Genomic DNA, 15,766 nt, shown 5'->3' with positions numbered 1-15,766 from the left:
CACACACACACAGAGACGGACACACACACACACACAGAGACGGACACACACACACACAGAGAGACGGACACACACACACACACACACACACACAGAGACGGACACACACACACACACAGAGACGGACACACACACACACACAGAGACGGACACACACACACACAGAGACGGACACACACACACACAGAGACGGACACACACACACACACAGAGACGGACACACACACACACACAGAGACGGACACACACACACACACAGAGACGGACACACACACACACAGAGACGGACACACACACACACACACACACACACACACACACACACACACACACACACACAGAGACGGACACACACACACACAGAGACGGACACACACACACACACAGAGACGGACACACACACACACACAGACGGACACACACACACACACAGACGGACACACACACACACACAGACGGACACACACACACACACAGAGACGGACACACACACACACAGAGACGGACACACACACACACACAGAGACGGACACACACACACACAGAGACGGACACACACACACACAGAGACGGACACACACACACACACACAGAGACGGACACACACACACACACACAGAGACGGACACACACACACACAGAGACGGACACACACACACAGAGACGGACACACACACACAGAGACGGACACACACACACACACAGAGACGGACACACACACACAAAGAGACGGACACACACACACAAAGAGACGGACACACACACACACAAAGAGACGGACACACACACACACACAGAGACGGACACACACACACACACAGAGACGGACACACACACACACACACAGACGGACACACACACACACACAGACGGACACACACACACACAGAGACGGACACACACACACACAGAGACGGACACACACACACACACAGAGACGGACACACACACACACACACAGAGACGGACACACACACACACACAGAGACGGACACACACACACACACAGAGACGGACACACACACACACACAGAGACGGACACACACACACACACAGAGACGGACACACACACACACACACAGACGGACACACACACACACAGACGGACACACACACACACACACAGAGACGGACACACACACACACACAGAGACGGACACACACACACACACAGAGACGGACACACACACACACACAGAGACGGACACACACACACACAGACGGACACACACACACACAGAGACGGACACACACACAGAGACGGACACACACACAGAGACGGACACACACACAGAGACGGACACACACACAGAGACGGACACACACACAGAGACGGACACACACACAGAGACGGACACACACACAGAGACGGACACACACACAGAGACGGACACACACACAGAGACGGACACACACAGAGACGGACACACACACAGAGACGGACACACACACAGAGACGGACACACACACAGAGACGGACACACACAGAGACGGACACACACACGAGACGGACACACACAGAGACGGACACACACAGAGACGGACACACACAGACACACACAGAGACGGACACAACACACAGAGACGGACACACAACACAGAGACGGACACACACACACACAGAGACGGACACACACACACACACAGAGACGGACACACACACACACACAGAGACGGACACACACACACACAGAGACGGACACACACACACACACAGAGACGGACACACACACACACAGAGACGGACACACACACACACAGAGACGGACACACACACACACACAGAGACGGACACCACACAGAGACGGACACACACACACACACAGAGACGGACACACACACACACACACAGAGACGGACACACACACACACAGACGGACACACACACACACAGAGGACACACACACACACACACAGAGGACACACACACACACACACACACACAGAGACGGACACACACACACACACACAGAGACGGACACACACACACACAGAGACGGACACACACACACACACAGACGGACACACACACACACACAGAGACGGACACACACACACACACACAGAGACGGACACACACACACACACAGAGACGGACACACACACACACACACAGAGACGGACACACACACACACACACACAGACGGACACACACACACACACACAGACGGACACACACACACACAGAGAGACGGACACACACACACACACAGAGACGGACACACACACACACACACACAGAGAGACGGACACACACACACACACACACACACACACACACACACACACACACACACACACACACACACACACACACAGAGACGGACGGACACACACACACACACAGAGACGGACACACACACAGAGACGGACACACACACAGAGACGGACACACACACAGAGACGGACACACACACAGAGACGGACACACACACAGAGACGGACACACACACAGAGACGGACACACACACAGAGACGGACACACACACAGAGACGGGGACACACACACACACACACACACACACACACACACACACACACACACACACACACACACACACACACACACACACACACACACACAGAGACGGGGACACACACACACACACACACACACACACACACACACACACACACACACACACACACACACACACACACACACACACACACACACAGAGAGACGGACACACACACACACAGAGACGGACACACACACAGAGACGGACACACACAGAGACGGACACACACAGAGACGGACACACACACACACACACAGAGACGGACACACACACACACACAGACGGACACACACACACGAGACGGACACACAACACACACACAGAGACGGACACACACACACACACACAGAAGACGGACACACACACACACACACAGACAGACGGACACACACAGAGACGGACACAGACACACACACACACACAGAGACGGACACACACACACACAGAGAGACGGACACACACACACACAGAGAGACGGACACACACACACACAGAGAGACGGACACACACACACACACACAGAGACGGACACACACACACACACAGAGACGGACACATCACACACACGAGACGGACACACACACACACAACACGAGAGACGGACACACACACACACACACAGAGACGGACACACACACACCACAGAGACGGACACACACACACACAGAGACGGACACACACACACACAGAGAGACGGACACACACACACACACAAGAGACGGACACACACACACACAGAGACGGACACACACACACACACAGAGACGGACACACACACACAACACAGAGAACGGACACACACACACACACAGAGACGGACACACACACACACAGAGACGGACACACACACACACACACAGAGACGGACACACACACACACACACAGAGACGGACACACACACACAACACACAGAGACGGACACACCACACACACGACACACAGAGACGGACACACACGACACACACACACAGAGACGGACACACACACACAACACAGAGACGGACACACACACACACACAGAGACGGACACACACACACACACAGAGACGGACACACACACACACACAGAGACGGACACACACACACACACAGAGACGGACACACACACACACACAGAGAGACGGACACACACACACACACACAGAGACGGACACACACACACACACACAGACGGACGGACACACACACAGAGACGGACACACACACAGAGACGGACACACACACCAGAGACGGACACACACACAGAGACGGACACACACACAGAGACGGAACACACACACAGAGACGGACACACACACAGAGACGGACACACACACAGAGACGGACACACACACAGAGACGGACACACACACAGAGACGGACACACACACCACACACACACACACACACACACACACACACACACACACACACACACACACACACACACAGACGGACACACACACACACAGAGACGGACACACACACGCCACCGCAGAGACGGACACACACGCACGCAGAGACGGACACACACACGCACGCAGAGACGGACACACAACGCACGCAGAGACGAGACACACACGCACGCAGAGACGGACACACAGAGACGGACCACACAGAGAACGGACACACAGAGACGGACACACAGAGACGGACACACAGAGACGGACACACAGAGACGGACACACACAGATACGGACACACACAGATACGGACACACACAGATACGGACACACACAGATACGGACCACACGGACACACACGGAGACAGAGACGGACACACACGGAGACAGAGACGGACACACACGGAGACAGAGACGGACACACACGGAGACAGAGACGGACACACACGGAGACAGAGACGGACACACACGGAGACAGAGACGGACACACACGGAGACAGAGACGGACACACACGGAGACAGAGACGGACACACACGGAGACAGAGACGGACACACACGGAGACAGAGACGGACACACACGGAGACAGAGACGGACACACACGGAGACAGAACGGACACACACGGAGGACAGAGACGGACACACACGGAGACAGAGACGGACACACACGGAGACAGAGACGGACACACACGGAGACAGAGACGGACACACACGGAGACAGAGACGGACACACACGGAGACAGAGACGGACACACACGGAGACAGAGACGGACACACACGGAGACAGAGACGGACACACACGGAGACAGAGACGGACACACACGGAGACAGAGACGGACACACACGGAGACAGAGACGGACACACACGGAGACAGAGACGGACACACACGGAGACAGAGACGGACACACACGGAGACAGAGACGGACACACACACGGAGACAGAGACGGACACACACGGAGACAGACGGACACACACACGGAGACAGAGACGGACACACACACGGAGACAGAGACGGACACACACACGGAGACAGAGACGGACACACACACACAGACAGACGGACACACACACAGAGACAGAGACGGACACACACACAGAGACAGACGGACACACACACACAGACAGACGGACACACACACACACAGACGGACACACAACACACAGACGGACACACACACACACACAGAGACGGACACACACACACACACACAAGACGGACACACACACACACACACAGAGATGGACACACACACACACACACACAGAGACGGACACACACACACACAGAGAGAGACGGACACACACACACACAGAGAGAGACGGACACACACACACACAGAGAGACGGACACACACACACACAGAGAGACGGACACACACACACACACACAGAGACGGACACACACAACACACACACAGAGACGGACACACACACACACACAGAGACGGACACACACACACACACAGAGAGACGGACACACACACACACACAGAGACGGACACACACACACACAGAGACGGACACACACACACACACAGAGACGGACACACACACACACACACAGAGACGGACACACACACACACAGAGACGGACACACACACACACAGAGACGGACACACACACACACACGACGGACACACCAACACACACAGAGACGGACACACACACACACAGAAACGGACACACACACACACAGAGACGGACACACACACACACACACAGAGACGGACACACACACACACACAGAGACGGACACACACACACACAGAGACGGACACACGACACACACAGAGACGGACACACACACACACACAGAGACGGACACACACACACACACAGAGACGGACACACACACACACACAGAGACGGACACACACACACACACAGAGACGGACACACACACACACAAAGAGACGGACACACACACACACAAAGAGACGGACACACACACACACACAGAGACGGACACACACGACACACCACACACAGAGACGGACACACACACACACACAGAGACGGACACACACACACAGACACAGAGACGGACACACACACACACACAGAGACGGACACACACACACACACAGAGACGGACACACACACACACACAGAGACGGACACACACACTAACACACAGAGACGGACACACACACACACACAGAGACGGACACACACACACACACAGAGACGGACACACACACACACAGAGAGACGGACACACACACACACACACAGAGACGGACACACACACACACACACAGACGGACGGACACACACACAGAGACGGACACACACACAGAGACGGACACACACACAGAGACGGACACACACACAGAGACGGACACACACACAGAGACGGACACACACACAGAGACGGACACACACACAGAGACGGACACACACACAGAGACGGACACACACACAGAGACGGACACACACACAGAGACGGACACACACACAGAGACGGACACACACACACACACACACACACACACACACACACACACACACACACAGACGGACACACACACACACAGACGGACACACACACACACAGAGACGGACACACACACGCACGCAGAGACGGACACACACGCACGCAGAGACGGACACACACACGCACGCAGAGACGGACACACACGCACGCAGAGACGGACACACACGCACGCAGAGACGGACACACAGAGACGGACACACAGAGACGGACACACAGAGACGGACACACAGAGACGGACACACAGAGACGGACACACAGAGACGGACACACAGAGACGGACACACAGAGACGGACACACACAGATACGGACACACACAGATACGGACACACACAGATACGGACACACACGGAGACAGAGACGGACACACACGGAGACAGAGACGGACACACACGGAGACAGAGACGGACACACACGGAGACAGAGACGGACACACACGGAGACAGAGACGGACACACACGGAGACAGAGACGGACACACACGGAGACAGAGACGGACACACACGGAGACAGAGACGGACACACACGGAGACAGAGACGGACACACACGGAGACAGAGACGGACACACACGGAGACAGACGGACACACACGGAGACAGAGACGGACACACACGGAGACAGAGACGGACACACACGGAGACAGAGACGGACACACACGGAGACAGAGACGGACACACACGGAGACAGAGACGGACACACACGGAGACAGAGACGGACACACACGGAGACAGAGACGGACACACACGGAGACAGAGACGGACACACACGGAGACAGAGACGGACACACACGGAGACAGAGACGGACACACACGGAGACAGAGACGGACACACACGGAGACAGAGACGGACACACACGGAGACAGAGACGGACACACACGGAGACAGAGACGGACACACACGGAGACAGAGACGGACACACACACGGAGACAGAGACGGACACACACACGGAGACAGAGACGGACACACACACGGAGACAGAGACGGACACACACACGGAGACAGAGACGGACACACACAGAGACAGGACGGACACACACACAGACAGACGGACACACACACAGAGACAGACGGACACACACACACAGACAGACGGACACACACACACAGACAGACGGACACACACACACACACAGACGGACACACACACACAGACGGACACACACAGACAGACGGACACACACACACACAGACGGACACACACACACACAGACGGACACACACACACAGACGGACACACACACACAGACGGACACACACACACACAGACGGACACACACACACACACAGACGGACACACACACACACACAGACGGACACACACACACACACAGACGGACACACACACACACACAGACGGACACACACACACACACAGACGGACACACACACACAGACGGACACACACACACAGACGGACACACACACAGACGGACACACACACACAGACGGACACACACACACAGACGGACACACACACACAGACGGACACACACACACAGACGGACACACACACACAGACGGACACACACACACAGACGGACACACACACACAGACGGACACACACACACAGACGGACACACACACACAGACGGACACACACACACAGACGGACACACACACACAGACGGACACACACACACAGACGGACACACACACACAGACGGACACACACACACAGACGGACACACACACAGACGGACACACAGACGGACACACACACACAGACGGACACACACACACACACACACAGACGGACACACACACACACACACACACAGACGGACACACACACACACGGACGGACACACACACACACGGACGGACACACACACACACACGGACGGACACACACACACACACGGACGGACACACACGGACGGACACACACACACACGGACGGACACACACACACACACGGACGGACACACACACACCCGGACGGACACACACACACACGGACGGAGACACACACACGGACGGAGACACACACACGGACGGACACACACACACGGACGGACACACACACACGGACGGACACACACACACGGACGGACACACACACACGGACGGACACACACACACGGACGGACACACACACACGGACGGACACACACACACACGGACGGACACACACACACGGACGGACACACACACGGACGGACGGACACACACACGGACGGACATACACACACACGGACGGACACACACACACACGGACGGAGACACACACACGGACGGACACACACGCACGGACGGACACACACGCACGGACGGACACACACGCACGGACGGACACACACGCACGGACGGACACACACGCACGGACGGACACACACGCACGGACGGACACACACGCACGGACGGACACACACGCACGGACGGACACACACACACGGACGGACACACACGGACGGACACACACACGGACGGACACACACACGGACGGACACACACACGGACGGACACACACACGGACGGACACACACACACGGACGGACACACACACACGGACGGACACACACACACGGACGGACACACACACACGGACGGACACACACACACGGACGGACACACACACGGACGGACACACACACGGACGGACACACACACACGGACGGACACACACACACGGACGGACACACACACACGGACGGACACACACACACGGACGGACACACACACACGGACGGACACACACACACGGACGGACACACACACACGGACACACACACACGGACGGACACACACACACGGACGGACACACACACACACGGACGGACACACACACACGGACGGACACACACACGGACGGACACACACACGGACGGACACACACACACGGGCGGGCACAAACACACGGACGGACACACACACACGGACGGACACACACACACGGACGGACGGACACACACACACGGACGAACACACACACACGGACGGACACACACACACGGACGGACACACACACGGACGGACACACACACGGACGGACACACACACGGACGGACACACACACGGACGGACACACACACGGACGGACACACACACACGGCCGGACACACACACACACGGACGGACGGACGGACGGACACACACGGACACACACGGACGGACAGACACACACGGACGGCCGGACACACACGGACGGACGGACACACACGGACGGACACACACACGGACGGACACACACACTGACGGACACACACACGGACGGACACACACACGGACGGACACACACACGGACGGACACACACACGGACGGACACACACACGGACGGACACACACACGGACGGACACACACACGGACGGACACACACACGGACGGACACACACACGGACGGACACACACGGACGGACACACACACGGACGGACGCACACACGGACGGACGCACACACGGACGGACACACACACGGACGGACACACACACGGACGGACACACACACGGACGGGCACACACACGGACGGACACACACACGGCCGGGCACACACACGGACGGACACACACGCGGACGGACACACACACGGACGGACACACACACGGACGGACACACACACGGACGGACACACACACGGACGGACACACACACGGACGGACACACACACGGACGGACACACACACACACACACACACGGACGGACACACACACACACACGGACGGACACACACACACGGACGGACACACACACACACACACAGAGACGGACACACACACACACACAGAGACGGACACACACACACACACAGAGACGGACACACACACACACACAGAGACGGACACACACACACACACAGAGACGGACACACACACACACACACAGAGACGGACACACACACACACACAGAGACGGACACACACACACACACAGAGACGGACACACACACACAGAGAGACGGACACACACACACAGAGAGACGGACACACACACACAGAGAGACGGACACACACACACAGAGAGACGGACACACACACACAGAGAGACGGACACACACACACACACACAGAGACGGACACACACACACACAGAGGAACACACACACACAGAGGAACACACACACACACACACAGAGGAACACACACACACACACACACACAGAGACGGACACACACACACACACACAGAGACGGACACACACACACACACAGAGACGGACACACACACACACACAGAGACGGACACACACACACACACAGAGACGGACACACACACACACACAGAGACGGACACACACACACACACACAGAGACGGACACACACACACACACAGAGACGGACACACACACACACACACAGAGACGGACACACACACACACACACACACAGACGGACACACACACACACACACAGACGGACACACACACACACACACAGACGGACACACACACACACAGAGAGACGGACACACACACACACAGAGAGACGGACACACACACACACACAGAGACGGACACACACACACACACACACACACACAGAGACGGACACACACACACACACACACACACACACAGAGACGGACACACACACACACACACACACACACAGAGACGGACGGACACACACACACACACAGAGACGGACACACACACACAGAGACGGACACACACACAGAGACGGACACACACACAGAGACGGACACACACACAGAGACGGACACACACACAGAGACGGACACACACACAGAGACGGACACACACACAGAGACGGACACACACACAGAGACGGACACACACACAGAGACGGACACACACACAGAGACGGACACACACACACACACACACACACACACACACACACACACACACACACACACACACACACACACACACACACACAGAGAGAGACGGACACACACACACAGAGAGACGGACACACACACACAGAGAGACGGACACACACACACAGAGAGACGGACACACACACACAGAGAGACGGACACACACACACAGAGACGGACACACACACACAGAGACGGACACACACACACAGAGACGGACACACACACACAGAGACGGACACACACACAGAGACGGACACACACACAGAGACGGACACACACACAGAGACGGACACACACACAGAGACGGACACACACACAGAGACGGACACACACACAGAGACGGACACACACACAGAGACGGACACACACACAGAGACGGACACACACACACACACACAGAGACGGACACACACACACACACACAGAGACGGACACACACACACACACACAGAGACGGACACACACACACACACACAGAGACGGACACACACACACACACACACAGAGACGGACACACACACACACACACAGAGACGGACACACACACACACACACAGAGACGGACACACACACACACACAGAGACGGACACACACACACACACACAGAGACGGACACACACACACACACACAGAGACGGACACACACACACACACACAGAGACGGACACACACACACACAGAGAGACGGACACACACACACACAGAGAGACGGACACACACACACACACAGAGAGACGGACACACACACACACACACAGAGACGGACACACACACACACACACAGAGACGGACACACACACACACACAGAGACGGACACACACACACACACAGAGACGGACACACACACACACACAGAGACGGACACACACACACACACAGAGACGGACACACACACACACACAGAGACGGACACACACACACACACAGAGACGGACACACACACACACAGAGACGGACACACACACACACACAGAGACGGACACACACACACACACAGAGACGGACACACACACACACACAGAGACGGACACACACACACACACAGAGACGGACACACACACACACACACACAGAGACGGACACACACACACACAGAGACGGACACACACACACACAGAAACGGACACACACACACACACAGAGACGGACACACACACACACACAGAGACGGACACACACACACACAGAGACGGACACACACACACACACAGAGACGGACACACACACACAGAGACGGACACACACACACACACAGAGACGGACACACACACACACACAGAGACGGACACACACACACACACAGAGACGGACACACACACACACACAGAGACGGACACACACACACACACAGAGACGGACACACACACACACACAGAGACGGACACACACACACACACAAAGAGACGGACACACACACACACAAAGAGACGGACACACACACACACAAAGAGACGGACACACACACACACACAGACGGACACACACACACACACAGACGGACACACACACACAGAGACGGACACACACACACACACACAGAGACGGACACACACACACACACAGAGACGGACACACACACACACACAGAGACGGACACACACACACACACAGAGACGGACACACACACACACACACAGAGACGGACACACACACACACACACACAGAGACGGACACACACACACACAGAGAGACGGACACACACACACACACAGAGACGGACACACACACACACACAGAGACGGACACACACACACACACAGAGACGGACACACACACACACAGAGACGGACACACACACAGAGACGGACACACACACAGAGACGGACACACACACAGAGACGGACACACACACAGAGACGGACACACACACAGAGACGGACACACACACAGAGACGGACACACACACAGAGACGGACACACACACAGAGACGGACACACACAGAGACGGACACACACAGAGACGGACACACACAGAGACGGACACACACAGAGACGGACACACACAGAGACGGACACACACAGAGACGGACACACACACACACACACACACACACACACACACACACACACACACACACACACACACACACACACACACACACACGGACACACACACACACAGAGACGGACACACACACGCACGCAGAGACGGACACACACACGCACGCAGAGACGGACACACACACGCACGCAGAGACGGACACACACGCACGCAGAGACGGACACACACGCACGCAGAGACGGACACACACGCACGCAGAGACGGACACACAGAGACGGACACACAGAGACGGACACACAGAGACGGACACACAGAGACGGACACACAGAGACGGACACACACAGATACAGACACACACAGATACGGACACACACGGAGACAGAGACGGACACACACGGAGACAGAGACGGACACACACGGAGACAGAGACGGACACACACGGAGACAGAGACGGACACACACGGAGACAGAGACGGACACACACGGAGACAGAGACGGACACACACGGAGACAGAGACGGACACACACGGAGACAGAGACGGACACACACGGAGACAGAGACGGACACACACGGAGACAGAGACGGACACACACGGAGACAGAGACGGACACACACGGAGACAGAGACGGACACACACGGAGACAGAGACGGACACACACGGAGACAGAGACGGACACACACGGAGACAGAGACGGACACACACGGAGACAGAGACGGACACACACGGAGACAGAGACGGACACACACGGAGACAGAGACGGACACACACGGAGACAGAGACGGACACACACGGAGACAGAGACGGACACACACGGAGACAGAGACGGACACACACGGAGACAGAGACGGACACACACGGAGACAGAGACGGACACACACGGAGACAGAGACGGACACACACGGAGACAGAGACGGACACACACGGAGACAGAGACGGACACACACGGAGACAGAGACGGACACACACGGAGACAGAGACGGACACACACGGAGACAGAGACGGACACACACGGAGACAGAGACGGACACACACGGAGACAGAGACGGACACACACGGAGACAGAGACGGACACACACGGAGACAGAGACGGACACACACGGAGACAGAGACGGACACACACGGAGACAGAGACGGACACACACGGAGACAGAGACGGACACACACGGAGACAGAGACGGACACACACGGAGACAGAGACGGACACACACGGAGACAGAGACGGACACACACGGAGACAGAGACGGACACACACGGAGACAGAGACGGACACACACGGAGACAGAGACGGACACACACGGAGACAGAGACGGACACACACGGAGACAGAGACGGACACACACGGAGACAGAGACGGACACACGGAGACAGAGACGGACACACACGGAGACAGAGACGGACACACACGGAGACAGAGACGGACACACACGGAGACAGAGACGGACACACACGGAGACAGAGACGGACACACACGGAGACAGAGACGGACACACACACGGAGACAGAGACGGACACACACACGGAGACAGAGACGGACACACACACACAGACAGACGGACACACACACACAGACAGACGGACACACACACACAGACAGACGGACACACACACACAGACAGACGGACACACACACACAGACAGACGGACACACACACACAGACAGACGGACACACACAGACGGACACACACACACAGACGGACACACACACACACAGACGGACACACACACACACAGACGGACACACACACACACAGACGGACACACACACACACACAGACGGACACACACACACACACAGACGGACACACACACACAGACGGACACACACACACACAGACGGACACACACACACACAGACGGACACACACACACACAGACGGACACACACACACACACAGACGGACACACACACACACACAGACGGACACACACACACACAGACGGACACACACACACACACAGACGGGCACACACACACAGACGGGCACACACACACAGACGGGCACACACACACAGACGGACACACACACACAGACGGACACACACACACAGACGGACACACACGCACAGACGGACACACACGCACAGACGGACACACACGCACAGACGGACACACACGCACAGACGGACACACACGCACAGACGGACACACACACACAGACGGACACACACACACAGACGGACACACACACACAGACGGACACACACACACAGACGGACACACACACACAGACGGACACACACACACAGACGGACACACACACACAGACGGACACACACACACAGACGGACACACACACACAGACGGACACACACACACAGACGGACACACACACACAGACGGACACACACACACAGACGGACACACACACACAGACGGACACACACACACACAGACGGACACACACACACACACACACAGACGGACACACACACACACGGACGGGGACACACACACACGGACGGACACACACACACACGGACGGACACACACACACACGGACGGACACACACACACACGGACGGACACACACACACACAGACGGACACACACACACACGGACGGACACACA

General features: G+C 56.3%; 1 protein-coding gene across 1 annotated transcript in view; it reads right to left on the bottom strand.

Moving 5' to 3' along the window:
- Positions 1-15,766, bottom strand: part of VPS29 (VPS29 retromer complex component) — a 22,875-nt gene that overhangs the window by 3,921 nt on the left and 3,188 nt on the right. The gene's annotated exons all lie outside the window — the stretch shown is intronic.

The sequence above is a fragment of the Myxine glutinosa genome, chromosome 6 (genome assembly GCF_964187855.1).
Source record: "Myxine glutinosa chromosome 6, kmMyxGlut1.1, whole genome shotgun sequence".
Lineage (NCBI taxonomy): Eukaryota > Metazoa > Chordata > Myxini > Myxiniformes > Myxinidae > Myxine > Myxine glutinosa.
This window is presented reverse-complemented; position numbering and strand designations above follow the sequence as displayed.